This window comes from Cryptomeria japonica, chromosome 1, assembly GCF_030272615.1.
Source record: "Cryptomeria japonica chromosome 1, Sugi_1.0, whole genome shotgun sequence".
NCBI classification, from domain to species: domain Eukaryota; kingdom Viridiplantae; phylum Streptophyta; class Pinopsida; order Cupressales; family Cupressaceae; genus Cryptomeria; species Cryptomeria japonica.
The window spans coordinates 151,252,995-151,270,888 of NC_081405.1; positions in this window are offsets into that span (position 1 = coordinate 151,252,995).

Here is a 17,894-nt window from a genome sequence, read left to right on the forward strand (position 1 = left end):
TAGAGGCTAAGAGAGAAGAAGATGTTGATAAACATTAAGAACTACAATTTCATGAAGGAAGAGTTAGCCTATTTGGGATTTGTGATATCTGCGGATGGATTGAAGATGTATCCTAAGAAGGTAAGAGAAATTGTTGAGTGACCTACACCGGAAATCATTGGAGAGGCAATATCATTTCATGGATTGGCCAATTTCTACTGGAAGTTTATCAAAAAATTTAGTTCAATTTGTAGCCCTATGATAGAAAGAATGAGAGGAGATAGAAAGGATTTCAATTGGACAACTAGAGAAAATAAGAGTTTTGAATTGTTGAAGTAGAAGGTGACTGAGCATCCTATGTTAACTTTACCAGATTTTAGAAAAGTATTTCAAGTGGACTGTGATGAAAGTGGAAATGCAATTGGAGTTGTGTTGAGTCAGGAAGGAAGACCGGTAGCTTATTTCAGTGAGAAGTTGAATGATGCAAGGAGGATATATTCAGTGTGTGATCAAGAATTATATGCCATAATTCAAGCATTGAATAATTGGAGACATTTCTTGTTACCTAAGGAGTTTGTGTTGTATACAGATCATCAAGCTTTGCAGTACTTGAATAGTCAAAGTAAGTTGAATCAGAGACATATGAGATGGGTAGAGTTCTTATAGAGTTACACCTTTTTGTTGAAGCATATAAGTGGAAAGTCAAACAAAGTTGTTGATGCATTGAGGAGAAGGAGAAATTTGCTGACAGAGATGAGAGTGATAGTGTTAGGATTTGAGGAGCTAAAGAACTTGTATGATGATGACCTAGATTTTGTAGAACCTTGGAAAGCATGTAAGGAACCGATTATGATGGATAGATGTAAGTGGTTGGATTATTTTATTCACAATGAGATTTTGTTCAGAGGAGTTCAGTTGTGTATACCTAAGAGTTCTATGAGGAAAAATTGATAAAGGAGAAGCGTAGTGGAGGATTAGCCGAACACTTTGGTGAGTGAGCATTACTTTTGGCCTTAGATTCACAAAGATGTTAGAAAATTTGTGTAGAGTTGTAGGATTTGTCAAATTGCAAAAGGTAGTAATTAGAATGTTGGATTGTATAAGCCTTTGACAATTCCAGAAAGACATTGGGAGGACATCAACATGGATTTCATACTTGGATTGCTTAAGACACGGAGAGGAAATGATTCTATTTTTATGGTGGTGGATAGATTCTCAAAGATGACACATTTCATACCTTGTAAGAAGACATTAGATGCAGTCCATGTAGCTAACTTATTCTCCAAGGAAGTGGTGAGATTGCATGGATTATCTAAAAGTAGAGTTTCAGATAGAGATACTAAGTTTGTCAGTTATTTTTGGAGGACACTTTGGAAGAAGATGAAGACATATTTAAAATTCAGTTCTACTTTTCACCCATAGATTGATGGACAGACAGAGGTAGTAAACTGGAGTTTGGGAAATTTGTTGAGATGCTTAGTTGGAGAGAAGACCAGAAGTTGGGATTTGATTCTTGCTCAAGAAGAGTTTGCCTACAATAATTCAATGAACAAGAGTACCAGAAGAACACCTTTTGAGATTATTACCAGAGCACACCCCAGAGGCATATCAGAATTGAGAGATATTAGTAATGAAGATAAAATGAGTGCAGAAGCTAAATAATTTGCAAACCATTTGAAGGTATTACATGTTTAGATTAAACAACATTTGGAGGATATGAACAAGTATAAGGAGAAAGAAGATGAGAGGAGGAGACATAAGGAATTTGAAGTTGACGATTAAGTGATGGTGTATCTGAGAAAAGAAAGATTTCTAGTTGGAACCTACAACAAGTTGTAGATGAGGAAGTTTGGACCTTGTAAGATCTTGAGGAAGTTCAGTTCCGGAAATGCATATGAAGTGGAGTTACCTGATACTTTGGAAATTTCACCTATATTCAATATTACAGATCTACATCAGTATCATGAGATAGAATTTAGTGAAGACAGTGTTGCGGACTTGCAGAAGAAGATGCCTCAGAAGGAATCTAATCAGATTGAAGATATTTTGGACAGTAGGTTTGCGTGTAGCACCCAGAGCAACCATTATAGAGAGTATCTTGTGAAGTGGAAGTACAGACCAGTTAAAGATTCATCTTGGATTTCTCAGGTAGAGGTGGACCGTCTTGGTTTCTCTCTGACCCCAACAAAGTGAAGGGCTCACTTTTTTCAACAACTCCGAATGTCTGATGTAGGAGCATCTCTAGTTCTTGGCAATCTTGCATCAACCAAAAACATTTTCTTTTTAGTTTGTTCCTATTTTGCAGTTTCAACATTTCATTCTGCATTTCTTTGCATTTTCTCATTGGATCTTGCAGAGCTATATGTATATTATGGACATGTGTGTCTTCTTTATTCTTAGTTTGTGGGACGTTTGGATCTTTTCCCAGCAAGTTATTGCTTCAGGAATCTGAGACAGTTTTATGGCTTTGAACATCAAACCTGCTTGGACCTATTTTTTTATTGGTGAATCTTATGAATCATTTATGTAGCTTGCAGAGCTTAACTCATTGTTTCCAACATTCTTTAGTGTGTGGCCAACCTTCCCTTAGGTCCGCACTTCATCATATGGTTTTTTTGAATGGATCTCTTTAGCAGAGGTCGACCTAGTGGTATTACATGTTTCATTTTATTCACTTGCATTTGATTTTTCTTGGGCTGACATAGATCCCCCTTGATCGTATAAATCAATGTAATTGAGCATTAGGAATCAATCCATCAGAACATAGAGATAGATCTTGAGATTAAGAGGTTTGAAGTTGATCGATATTGTAATTGAGCATGTATGTATTCAAGCTAGTGAGTCGAATCTTGTAGCCTGCATGTTGCTAATAGATTGTAAATGATTTTCATGATATAATTCAGTTAGTCCTTTATTGCCTCCATCAGATTGTCTTGTTGTCGTTGTGTTTACTCTTGCTGCATGGTCTGAATTGTTCTCTTTGAGGACCCTCCCACCGTGACTACACCAACTAGGTGGATTGAAATTGAATATGTTGGAATGTGATGGAGGAGTAACATTGTTATATGTAGGTGGAGGTTGAGAATAAGGAGGTGGAACACTATGGTATGTTGGTATGGGAGATGATTGGGATACAAGTGGAAGACTCACGAAAGGAGGTATGCCCCCATGACTAATATGTGTCTGGATTAACATTTTGTATAGAAGTATTCATGTTTAAAGATGCAAATGTAGGCACACTAGGCAAGGATGTAGGTATATGAATGGAAGGTTTGACTTGACTAGTGGGTTGAGAGTAACCAAGGACTTCAGCACAATTTTTGATTGGCATAATATTAGTGTCAACAATATGAGCGAGGTGGCATGCAACAAATCAACACCCATTTTATCAATTTGTACCATTCTCTTTAATCCTTCAATGAAAGGATTGCCTCTCTTTCTGAGTATTGTTGACTCATCCATTGTTGAAGATTTTTACATTCATTGTAAATCTTCTCCAATTGGTCAATAGTAACCCTAGTTAGTGATTCATCCACATCATGAGAATTATGAGAAGAATGAGGATAAATGATGCCATTAGTTGGATTAGAGGAGGCACCAACATTCTCATGGAATAAGTGATCTAATTGAGGCTTCATACCGTTAGTGATTAAACCTTCAAAAGCATTAATTCTACAACTTCTTCTCACAAGAATATTGTATGTGGGACTAATGGTAACAAAACTCATGTACAAAGGAGGAAATTTTGAATGCACAAATTGAAAACTATGATTAAGAAATATAATTTGTTGTAACAATGATTGATTAACCAATTAATTAAGCAATTTAAATTGTAATTTTGAATAATAAATGCCTTTAGATCATAACATAACATGTCATAATAATCAGGTTTGAAAATACACTTGAAAAACAATTATGCAACCCACAAGTTAATTTTAGAATAATAAATTAGGATTTTGTGAATTTAACATCTAAATTTATAAAATTCAATTGAAAATAACAATTATGAGTGCAAATTTGAATTTTAAAATGTATACAAAATTAGATCTAAGACAATAAATCGGAATTAGGCATGGAAATGTTAGGTTCACCAAAATGTAATGTGGTGAAAATTGAGAATTAAGGTTTAAGGTAATAAAACCACTAACCAGCCCAATTAACACCACAACATTGAAAGAGGGTTGAACCCAATAGATCTAGGCTCAATCCTTGTGGGGAAGAGACTGAGATTCTAATTGGATTCAATTGGATTGATATGATTATCCCTCTATCTTAAGTTGAATTGGATTGATTATGAAAATTAGGGCACATGAAATATTGAAGCAATCTGACATAAACAGTAAGTATAGATATCCCATTGAGCCATAAACTTGGATCGGGGCAAAAGAAGATGTGTCAAACATGTTCCTAGAAGTTTGACCTAATTTCTTGAGTACAACTCCGCACCTATTTCCTACACACAAAAAGAAGGGTAAATATGTTGGGAGTAGGGGTTTGCCTTAGGTCAAACCTTGATTTTGGAATTAACCATGAAATTGAATTGACAAATGTAATGAAAGATTGAAATAAAGTACTCTCATTTTGAGGGAAAGACTAAATATGAAACGTAATGCTAAAAAACATAATGTTTACTTTGATGAAGTTTTGTTTGTCTCCGCACAAAGCAATTAGGGTTTTATATAGGATGTCTTCATAAAACATTGAGCATGAATGCCATCTTCAATGTTTGAACTTGATTTCACTTCTACTCCAATGCTTGATGAATGACTAGTTGCTTGCTACTTGAATTTTCTAGAGTATAGATCTTGATTCAAATTCGTTAGGTTAGAAATGAGAGGGGTAGACCTCCTTTTATAATTGACCGTCGAAAATCAAATTAAATTTCCACAATAGGTTGATATGGGATCCAAATTCCTGCTCATTCATTATGACAGTTATAGGGTGCAATTTAGGGCCCAATTAAGAGGCCTAGGGCATGGTACACCCTGGTCATGATTTAGGACCAAGGCGTGGTATATCCTAGTCCTAGAAATCAAGACTCCAAAAAATGGGGTGAAATTGATGAAATTGCAGAAGGTGACTGGTGTTAGTAGAATCAACATTGCAATCAAGCCTTGGAAGATGGAATGCCAAAATAAGGCCTAGGTGGGGACAATTTGAAGGTGAGTACAATTTAGGACACTATAGTTACATTATATAGAATGCTTCTATATAGTTATTTAGTGGTAAATAGGTGGAAAATTTTAAGAAAATGATTAAGATTTTTTTTGGTGGTATGATGGCAAAGGAACAAGAAAGAGACATGTACTAAATTAGGACTAGTGTTGTATTGAAAAAGAAAAAGGTGGTTTAGGTATCAAATATTTGAAAATGATAAGGGTTATACTTGTAGTAAAATGGATCATTAAGGCTCCTAATATTGACTTTGCATACCTAGGAAATATCATCATTAGAAGGGGCTTCTCTCATATTGTGCTCATTTGGAAAAGTTACTTTTAAACCTTTTAGATCTAATTTCTTTCAAAGCATTTGGAGGGCGTGAAAATTGTTAAAAGTCTTACTAAGATGCATGGATATTTTATTACATATGGTCTTTTCTTCAATTTTAGATGTATACTGTAATGGTGAAAAATTAGGGTTTCCACCATAAGAAGGATGAAACCCACTAATTTTTTGGCTTAAATACCATTACATTCAAAAGAGGGTTACAATCTAATAGATATAGTCACAAACTAGCAAAGATTAGGACTAATAATTATGATTGGATTATTTGGCATCTCTTTTGTGAGTTGAATGGAATTGTCAAATTTGTTGAAATTAGGGTAAAGATGCTGAAAATGAAGGTAAAAATGTGAAAACAATAAGCTACTTCATTAGATTGAGCCACAAACCTAGATCTGAGTAATGTAAGCATATTCAAACATATTCCCAAAAAAAGTTCCTAAAAATTCAGGACCATTTCGCCCATGCCCTAGTCCTCTAAACTTTTCGCACTCCAATGGGGGATTGATTCATCACTGTGAATAATGCTTATCCCAAAGATCGTAGACCCATACCTATTTCCTACACATAGAAAGAAGGGGAAATAAGTTGGGAATAGGGGTTTGCCTAAGTCAAACCCCAGTTTAGGAATTAACCTTGTTTGAAATATTGCAAATGCTGAAATAGATAATGGAAAGATATACCTCAGATCTTCAATGACTGATAATGATTCTTTGCTTCTTGAATGTAATCACATATGTTGTATGAAATTGCATGAACATGACAAAACCCCAATCACACACACATGCTTGGATGTGAATGACATAATGTTGCTCCAAAATAGATGAATGAAGAGTATGTAGCCTTGAAGATGCTTGATGATGAAATGCTTCAATGCTTGAATGATGGATCACTTGAATATGGATTGATTGGACACCTTATGATTCTCCTATATATCGAAATAAGAGGGATGAACCTCCTTATATACTTGTCCGTCAAAAAACATCTTAATTTTTTAACTTAGGTCGACATGGAGATCACATTCCTGCTAGCTCACTATGACCTTTAGGAGGGACCAAATTAAGGTCTCATTTGAGAGGACCAAGGCACCATTCCTTGGCCTCAATGAGGACCAAGGTTCCATGCCCCGGTCCTACCCCATTTTAGGTCCATGTGATGTATGAAGTGGAAATGAGGCTAGATTTGCATGATATGGGAAAAATTAGGTCCTAGTCCAGCTTTGGGACATGAACACTAAGATGAGGGCCAAAATGTGGACTAAATTGTAAGGGAGTACAATTTAGGATGCTACATATATAGTAGAATTTATATTGACATAATTAACTATCGAGTCTTCTACAAGGCCGTGTTGCTAAAAATCTAGGATTGTAAAGGTATTAATTATTTCAAAAGGATGGCTGGTTCGATTGGTGAGCACTTCTTATGGTAGCCATGAGGTCCCAAGGTTGAGTCTCCCCTGCACCCACATGGCACTGAAGAGCACACAACACTAGCATCATCGATCATGTTAAAAATTTTAACCGATGCATGACAAGTTATAGGGGGCTGCTTGATTCTTACAACCTAAAATTTTTTATTTCAAAAGGATATTTTTGAATTAAATCAAATGAAAGATTAGGAATGACTCCATAATTCATTTTTATTCCCAAGTCACAAAAGAGAACTCAATTATTAAAAAAAATCTATTTAATGTAAAATTTGTAAGAGTCGCATAATATATTCAAGTAGCTAAGATTATCTATAAAAACCTTCCATGAGAGAATAGTGAGAAATAAATGCTAGATTATACAAAATGTTTGAGTGCCACAAATTGTCAGAGGGCACAAATAAATGCTTATGGGAATCCATGATTAAGCTATAATAATGAAAACACATAATAGATGATTCACAAAGTGATAAGAAATTGACTAAATCCTTCGTAAGAAAAACAAATATAAAAGTAAAATTTTATCTTAAAAAGTAGAAAAATCAAGCATAATCAAATGTTAAAAGGTGGGAAAAAATTAGAAATCCAACCCCAAGGCATAAACATATAAGTTACGTATTCACCAAAATGCAGAGAATTAAATGTACACTAGAAATATATATATATATATATATAATAAATCAATAAACAACAAAACTTAGATACATAAAGCAATGAATTGAAATACAATTGTGAGAGTTTAGATCTTACCTTAAAATATTTACAATATAGAATTCAACTGATGTAATTCTCCAACAAAAATCAACAAAAGACTAGAAACTAAGAACTAATATTAGATCAAGATCAAAGAGTTAAGATTATTGGGATCTAATAATATGAGATCATAATATATAATCATGCTATTATAATCCAATGTAGGTGACAAAATTATGCCCATCCAAAAAGCTCCTATCCCCACATAAGTAGATATTTTGTACATCTAGAAGATGTTTACCTAGTGTATATCTAAGTAAAGCAAATAGTTTTGTATTATGGAATATAATTGGGATCCTATCGTGCTAATATTGAAGTGAGCAAATTCTTAAACTTTTAATTAGACCCCTAGGATTAAGTTTTGAGAGACAATGAATGTGACAATGGGTGTTGATGTGAGTGGTGACGATATAGATATATATAATTAGTAACAATTGAGCTATAATAAATTAAGTATACCATTACAATAAAGATAGAACTTGTATTTTTTATTTCAAATTTAAAGATATATGAGAGTTTATTTCTCATCTTCACTCATGCATTATTTTCAAGTATTAAGAACTATATTGGTAAGGAAATGGGGTTTGTCGTATATCTGTGAAGTGTGTATATGTTATATCTACAACTACAACACAAAACACTCAATAAATCATTACAAGCAATGGTTAGAAAATTAATCAACAAAAGATAAAACCATAGCTAATCGATCTATTGCCTCCTAGTAAATGCGAGTATGAATTTTACTCTCAGATCTGGTTATGCAAATTCCAGTGACTTGACTACACTTAAATGGATGATTTAAATGATGAAGATGCATGATCTAGATGAGATATATGATTTAAGCTATATGATTTCATGATATTTCTATGAAATAAGCTAAGATTTAAGCTAAAATTGAACATGATAACATTGCTAAAATGATAAACTAGAAGCTAGATGCCTATAGTAACAATGCATGAATGCAAATGAGATGAATCAATTGGGGGCCCTTTGAACTCCAAAATGGGGTCTATTTATAGGATTTCCTAAGGCTAGGGGTGAGGTGGCAGGAATCAATGGTCAATATTGATTTGAAGATATCAGTGGTTAAATTGGAGGTGATTGGAGAAGAGGTTTAATTAAAGGGGACAATTGGAGGTTGGCAGGAAAAGGGGTTGGATGAAAGGGGACAATGTCATCTCCATGGTGACAAGTGTCAAGAAGCTTCTAGAAAAATTTGGATGAAAGGGGACAATGTCATCTCCATGGTGACAAGTGTCAAGAAGCTTCTAGAAGAGGTTGGATGAAAGGGACAATGTAATCTCCATGGTGACAAATGTCAAGAAGCTTCTAGAAGAGGTTGGATGAAAGGGGACAATGTCATCTCCATGGTGACAAGTGTCAAGAAGCTTCTAGAAGAGGTTAGATGAAAGGGAACACTTAGTGACAAGTGTCACAAATCTTTTCTCATGAGAGGGCAAAGTGTCCAAGGAAAGCGGACATGGTGGTTAGGATGTGCAAGCTAGGATGGGGTTAGGCAAACCTGGGGTTAGATGGAATGGGTTAGGTTTAGGAGTGGTTAGGCTAGGTGGTTACAAGTTAGGAGAATTTGAATTTAAAAATTCAAATAATAGGAAAATGCTAATTAATTTCAACAGCTCATGAATTTGATTTGTTTTAATTAATTAAAGGATTTTAGAAGAAATGAATTTGATGGGGGGAATTAATTAATCAAAGGGGACTATTGAAATGAACCTATTAAATAAATCCTTAGATTTATTAATAGGTAGATGAAAGGGAGGAATTTATCAAATTGATGATGAATTCAATTAAATTAGGAAGGGGGATTAATTAAATAATTGCTTATTTAATTAATTATCTTCAGACCATTTTTAGGTGTATACATTTTGCCCCTCTTTGAAGTGAGGTGTGATGACGTGTTGATTCAAAGAATAATTTCCTTTTGATGCTGATATTGGTTTTATAGGATGCCCCAGCTCTTGATTGATAGATTGTGATATGATGATTTTTTCCCTCTTTGAAGCGATTTGTGATGACGCGTTGATTCAAAGAATAATTTCCTTTTGATGCTGATATTGGTTCGATAGTATGCCCCAACTCTTGATTGATAGATTGTGGTATGATGATGCCCCCTTAGGAAATTAATTGAGATTTGCGAGATTGATGTCCCAATTAGAATTGATTTGATTTCTACAATGTTGATTGATGAAAATGCGAGTTCTTTGATCTCAATGATACAATTTTGATTGATTGATAAATATTGATTTGATATGATAAGATTGATTGGGATTTAGTCTGGTTTCAGGAAGGATACATCTTGTATAAGACTAGATCAGAACATCTGGTTTCAGGAAGGATACATCTTGTATAAGACTAGATCAGAACGTCTGGTTTCAGGAAGGATACATCCTATATAAGACTAGATCAGAATGTTTGGTTTCAGGAAGGATACATCCTATATAAGACATAATCAGATAGATCAGATGTAATCGATTGACATAATTGATAAGATTGATTAGATAAAGAACTGACAGATTCATTGATATCAGGTGCAGGACCAATTAGATATGTTGATGGTAGTTTTGTTGAGGGGATAACATAAGATTTGGGCTGGGTTGACAATATCATGAGAGAGATGAGTCATCATTTTGATTGTGTATACACTTGTGATGATGCTTCATTGATTCCTGTGATATATTTAGCCTTGGATAAGATGAGCTAGTAGGATCCCCTGCAAGAATGAAATGCAAATGCAATGAAATGCAAACTATGACCGGACCAGTCACTGGATTATTGATTTTTTGTCATCATTGAGATTTTTGAAATGTGGGGAGTGAGTGCAAACATCGATGGTATAATTAAACCATGATGACCTGAGCACTATTTTCCTGGATTTTGATATAGCAAGTTATCACAAGCATCAAGGTATAATTGAACTGAGATGACTTGAGTGTTGCTTGTGTAAAACAGGCAGTATTAACCATTTCAATATGCAAATCAGAAATATCTTCGATGATACTCTGATGATCATGTCCGAGACAAATTTGCACATATTAATGATTAATTTTTAGACAGTAGACAAGAAAAATATCATGTTCCTTCCTTTTTCCTCTAGTCAAAGACATCCTGGAGTCTCTCAGAAATCATGATAGCAAAAAGCAATATAGAAAAGTTGAACAATCATGCTAAAATCATTATTCAAAAGATATCATCCATTGAAAAGTGTGTGATGTGCTTAGACTGACTTTGTGATAGTTTGATGGTTGATAATTTGATCTTGTGTTCAATGTTGGATATGTCTCAGTTTTTGCTTGATAAGAGTTGTCTAGCCATTTGTTCTACGTGTTTGCTTAAGCTCAGAATTGACCAAAAGGTTTGCCCCCAACTAAGTGCAAGATTTTGCCCCAAGCCTAGAAAAAAATTCATTATGATATACCCAATGATCAAACCATGGCGAGAAAGCAGTTGAGATGCCTGCGTATGTACAAATGCTTATAATGGATATGGATAGCATTGATGGAAAATGAATGAATGCAAGCAGAAGGATGCATGAAATAATAGATGGAAGAGCTAGCAGACAGATAGCGCCTGTTTGCCAGGTTTTCACCATCTATTTTTATTGCACTTTTTCATATATTTGACTTTTTTTTTTTTTTTTCAAATATAGAACTTCTTCAGATGCATACTATTGAAGGGTTCCTCGAGCCAATCCCCATCTCGTGTTGATAATTGATATGCTCCTGACCCAAATACTGTTGTGATCACAAACGGACCTAATCAGTTCGGTTCAAATTTTCCTTTCTTTTCTTGCTTTGCCTGGTTGTGTGGATTTTCCTTTAGTACTAGTTCTTCAACTTGAAAAATTCATGGTTTGACCCTGTGATTATAGGTCCGACACATTCTTTGTTGATATACCTTTAGATGATCAAAGGCATTTTGTCTTCATTCATGGATTTGTTCCATAGTCGGCCAATAATAGCCCAAGCGTATGAGTTTTTTCAAAAGGGTAAGACCACTTGAATGAGTGCCACAAATGTCATTATGGACTTCATGTAAGGCCTTCTCAGATTCTTCTTGTTTGAGACATCTTAAAAGAGTACCGTCTAGACCTCGTTTGAACAGGGTATCCACGACAAGAGTAAAATGAGAGGATTGGCGAATAAAGTTTCTCTTTTGATTTTTCGATAAGTCGGGGGGTAGTGTGTTATCTTTCAAGTATGTGTATGTTTGACCGTAGCGGGAGGAATCATGACCCACAAGGTGACAGATAGTTTGGGAATCAGGATAATTATGAGCAGGGTAAAACAACTCTTCCACCAGGAATTCACAACATTGTTGATTTTCTTGTGTTTGAAGGAGAGAAGCAAGTGTAGCCATGGCGTCTGTTGCTTTGTTATCATTTCTTGGAATCTTCTCAAAAGTTATTTCTACAAAGTATTTCCTGATATCATCAACCATCTTTTTATAAGGCATTAGATTTTCGTCCTTTGTTTGATAGTCATCAATAATTTGATTAATGTCGAGCTGAGAGTCTCCAAAGACTTGAAATTGTGTAATGTTCCATTCTAAAACCATTTTGATACTTGTAGCCAGAGATTCATACTCTATTGTGTTGTTGGTGCATGGAAAGCTTAATTTGTATGCTTTTGGAATTGTATGACCTTGTGGTGTGATGAATAGAATACCTGCTCCTGATCCATGTTGTGTTCTATTATTGATGCTTACTCCTGGACTGATATTTGGGTGATGTATTGTAAGATATGGATCAAAGTCTGGAATGTCTGTATATGAACAGGTAAAGTTGATTTTCCACCTTTTGAAGGGTTCCAAATATTTTTTCCTTGCTGGTTTTGATAGAGAGATTGCTAGATGTAGATTAATTGTGCCAATGATAACTGCCTCTACTGGTTCTATCAAAATGGATGACCTTTCTTGATAGAATTAAGGTAAGGTGTCAAATCTTCTGACACCTCAAGGAGGTTTTCACTGTTAGATTCGTCCTTTATTTTTACTTTTTGCCGGTCTAATGTTGCCAATAAATGGTTTTCAACATTATACCTGATATTGTTTTCTTGATTTTCACTTTTGCGACTAGGAGATTTAACACCCACTTGATTGGAAGATACGTTAGCGGAATCGCTAGTGAAAGTTGTTGTGGGTTTGATTTCATTGAGATATAAGGATATGGCATGGTCATTAGGAAAGGTATCGATAGTAGTAGGTTCTTCATTTTCCTAGTCCATAGGTTCGGGATAGATTAACGGTAAAGGATCTTCAGGTTGAGATGTTTCAAAGATATTAGGGGTCATGATAGAGACGACAAAGCTTTCGATATGTATGTCGATGTCTAGAACGGTATTCTCATCAGAATGACCTTGCATAAGAAACTCCTGATCGTCCTCGGTTAAGTCTATGTCAACTGAATGTGATTTTAATTCACGTAGGCTAGTTCCTAATGTTTGTCCTGCATACGTGTGAACTACATCGACTGCTACATCTTCTACTTCCCTTTCAATTTCAAGTTGCTCTTGTTTGTTTGTCCCTGAGAGCGAGTATTCTCCTATACCTTGATCTCTTAGCTGCATTTTTTTTTTTATATTTGACAAAATTGATGCAAATGGTTGCTCTTTGGATTGTGTGCTTGAAGATGATGCCTCCCTATTATGTGAGACAATGACCTCTTGAGCTGATTTCAGATTATTACAACACTGTAATGGATTTGAGTCTGTTGATATTGTGATTTCCTGTCCATTGTATGGAAATTTTAAGCACTGTTACATGTTGATGTAATAGCTTGTATGTCCTGTATCCATGGTCTCCCCAAGAGTATATTGTATGGTAGGTCCAAGTCTAGAACTTGGCATGTTGTGTCTTTTTAAAAAGGTCCCACTCTGAGGGGTAATACCACAATTCCTTTAGAGTAATGTTCTTCTTCACCAGAGGCTTTGATTTTTATCCTTTTTCGGGGATCAACTATATCTTCTGAATAACCTAAAGCACGAACTAGACTCAAAGAGCGTATGTTCAAGCCATCTCTCCCATCTATCAGGACACGTTTAACAAGCGTTATATGAATGAGGACTTCAATTTTCAAGGAAGCGCTATGGGGATGCTGCAAGGAATCAATGCTTGGATATATAGGAGATGGGCTTTGAATATGATCCTTTGAAATAGGTTTGATGGCAATTATTGATATCCCTTGGGGAACTTCATCTTTGGATATATTCTTTAGTGATGATGTTATGGAAGATTCTTGCAAGCTTTCAGGAGGTGTAGGAATAGATGCCTTTGGAGAGTCAATTTGTTTATAGGGGGATGAGCCATTGCTAGACATAGGTGCACGATTTTGATCTTCTTTAGCCAAGTCCTTTAGGGATCTTTTTAAAAGTTGCATAAAAGAGCCACCTTTCTTTTGAGATGTATTTGAATCCTTGTGAGGTTTTAACATAGTTGGATTTTGATTTTGAACTTATTTGATTGCTCTGATATGTTGACTTGTTACTTGTATTTTGCTTTGGTATGTCATGTTGATATGGTTTTCATCTATTTCAAATGTTTATGTTTCCGTTTCAGGGGTTTGATTGTCTAAAAGTTGTTTTGATAAGTGATCAATGGTTAATGTCAAGGCAATAGAGTGATATGACACTAAAAGAGGATTCAAGTGTTTAAAAGTTTGCAAGTTTTTTGATCTTCGATTTAGGAGTGCAATGATGACGATTTGATAAGAACCAAGTCCAGTAGGAACGATATATCCTACGATGTGGGACGAGATTATCTTGACCAAACGTTTCAGTTTCGTAGTAGAGGATGATAGATCTTGATGAGAAACTATGTTTGAGTGATCAGTTTACCAAAGAAGGTGATAATGCACTTTGAGATGTTTAGATCTTGAACTTGTTGAGGGTAACGACTTGAAAAACTTGAGGTGTATATGTCTAGAATTTGATTTGACAGGTGATAACTTAATCAAGCAAACCAAGCAGACAATTTAAGCACTGAACGACAGATAACAAATGTTTATGATTACTGTAAACTTGATCAAGCAAAATGATAGACCTGAAAAAGTCATGCAAAGCAGCAGTTCTGGACTGGTAAACACAAAGTTTCATACGACAGATTATGCATCTTAGAACGACAAGAGATATGAGCCCATACGACAAAGTAGGAGTTTTCATGTAAAAAGCAGAGACTCGTACGACAATATTTTCTAAACCATAGAACAAAACAGATATTTCGTACGACACATTTTTCTGGGCCATACAACAAAAGACTAATCCATATGACAGAGAACCTGACTCGTACGATAGATAACATAGCAGATATAAAAATGTTTGTTTGTTCGAATTTTGATCTTTGAAGTTTGATGTTTTGCTTTTGTTTTCCAGTTTTAGCTGTCTGATTTTTCAATTTAGGGATGAATACACAACAAACGCATGATGTGATAAGTGACTCCAAGCATGCTAAACCCTAAGGAAGTTGGCTGAGAATGAAAACCTTTTCTTGCTGACTTAGGTACACACCCAATAGCTAATCAAAATACGATCGCTGAGCATCACACAATGGATTCTCAACGTCATATTATCCGACTCCAAACGCTAATGGGGGCACAATATGACAAGTGTCTTGGGAGAGTTACTATCTCTCTTGCACAAAGATTATCACCCTTTCGGAGGTGAATCAGGTAGCTTCTATTTTAACCGGAACTAGTAAGGGATTCGTTCGGTGCGTTGGGGTATAAACTCAATTAAGAGGTCTCCCAGCTTTGAAAACCAAGGTTTGATATACCCGAAGGTACAGAGGAGAGCTATTCCCGAGCACTGCCGTTGACTTGATTTTCATCAAATCATGTTTATTTTATAGTGGGTTGGATTTCTTGGCGTTAGCCATTCCTACTTAGGGCGTTCCCCTCACACTGGCCGTAATGGCTTTAAGAGTTTTTAGCTCCTCAGGAGGGCAGGCCTGCTAAAGATATGCACTAATGAAAGAAAAAGACGAGTCTAGCTTTTTTATAACCTAAGAAAGGTGAGAGCATACTCGCCTATCATCAAAGACACAAAATACATGATTGTTCATTCCTTTAGCAAAATCAAGTGTGCCTAGAAAGATTAAAGAAGACATAGAGTTTAGTTGAATTCATTTTAGGCAACCTGCAAAATAGATCCATTAGTAGTCATGATGTGTTTTGAGTTAGGTCTTCGACTAGCGTATCTTCGACAATTGTTCTGCAAAAAAAGAGTTAGGCTGCCAAAAATCTCACAAACAAGTCAGGGTTAGCATTAGTAGTAATCAATTAAAGCATCAAACCCTTAAAATGCAGTCATTTAAAAACCATAGAAGCAGCGTGTCGTACAAAACTATTTACCATATCGTACGAGTAACTTTCTGAGACCATACAAGTCAGGATGAGAGCTTGTACGACAGTGAAATTTTCCTAAAGGCTCGTACGAGTTAGGATCTCTTGTCAGTCCATCTCACAAAGCATATTGTACTAGGCCAGAAAGGGACTCGTATGACATTATGATTAAGACCCCACAAAGATAAAGATTTGATGAGGTTCAAGAGGTCAGAAATGAGTTTCCAGGCTCCACGGTGGGCACCAAAATGTTGTGTATCTGTGAAGTGTGTACCTGTTATACCTACAGCTACAACACAAAACACTCAATAAATCATTACAAGCAATGGTTAGAAAATTAATCAATGAAAGATAAAACCATAGCTAATCGATCTATTGCCTCCTAGTAAATGCGAGTATGAATTTTGCTCTCAGATCTGGTTATGCAAATTCTAGTGACTTGACTACACTTAAATGGATGATTTAAATGATGAAGATGCATGATCTAGATGAGATATATGATTTAAGCTATATGATTTCATGATATTTCTATGAAATAAGCTAAGATTTAAGCTAAAATTGAACATGATAACATTGCTAAAATGATAAACTAGAAGCTAGATGCCTATAGTAACAATGCATGAATGCAAATAAGATGAATCAATCGGGGGCCCTTTGAACTCTAAAATGGGGTCTATTTATAGGATTTCCTAAGGCTAGGGGTGAGGTGGTAGGAATCAACGGTCAAGATTGATTTGAAGATATCAATGGTTAAATTGGAGGTGATTGGAGAAGAGGTTTAATTAAAGGGGACAATCGGAGGTTGGTAGGAAAAGGGGTTGGATGAAAGGGGATAATGTCATCTCCATGGTGACAAGTGTCAAGAAGCTTCTAGAAGAGGTTGGATGAAAGGGGACAATGTCATCTCCATGGTGACAAGTGTCAAGAAGCTTCTAGAAGAGGTTGGATGAAAGGGGACAATGCCATCTCCATGGTGACAAGTGTCAAGAAGCTTCTAGAAGAGGTTAGATGAAAGGGAACACTTAGTGACAAGTGTCACAAAGCTTTGCTCATGAGAGGGCAAAGTGTCCAAGGAAAGGGGACATGGTGGTTAGGATGTGCAAGCTAGGATGGGGTTAGGCAAACCCGAGGTTAGATGGAATGGGTTAGGTTTAGGAGTGGTTAGGTTAGGTGGTTAGAAGTTAGGAGAATTTGAATTTAAAAATTCAAATAATAGGAAAAGGCTAATTAATTTCAACAATTCATGAATTTGATTTGTTTTAATTAATTAAAGGATTTTAGAAGAAATGAATTTGATGGGGGGAATTAATTAATTTGAATTAATAATCAAAGGGGACTATTGAAATGAACCTATTAAATAAATCCTTAGATTTATTAATAGGTAGATGAAATGGAGGAATTTAATCAATTGCTGATGAATTCAATTAAATTAGGAAGGAGGATTAATTAAATAATTGCTTATTTAATTAATTATCTTCAGACCATTTTAGGTGTATATAGGGTTCACTAGTCTAAACATGCAAACTAGGAATCAAATCCATTCACATCAACATACATTAAAGAATAATTAATAGGCCCAACCTCAGACCCTTGGAAGAGTTGGGCACTATGATTTTTATTTTATTTTTTGTTTGCAAAGTTGGACACTATGATTGGTTATTCTTCTTTTGTGATTTGATATGATTAAATAAGATAAAATAAAATAAAATGTAACAAAGTATAAAGACACTATGCAAATTTTCAAGACAAATATGGAAATGGAATTTAGAAAGGAATCTATGTTTGCAATTTGAGCCCAAAAGTGTTGGTCTATGTGGCTAGGCACCTTTATCCTAAATATGTCTAATGTGAATTTCAAATTAGGATGCCCTTCAAATTATC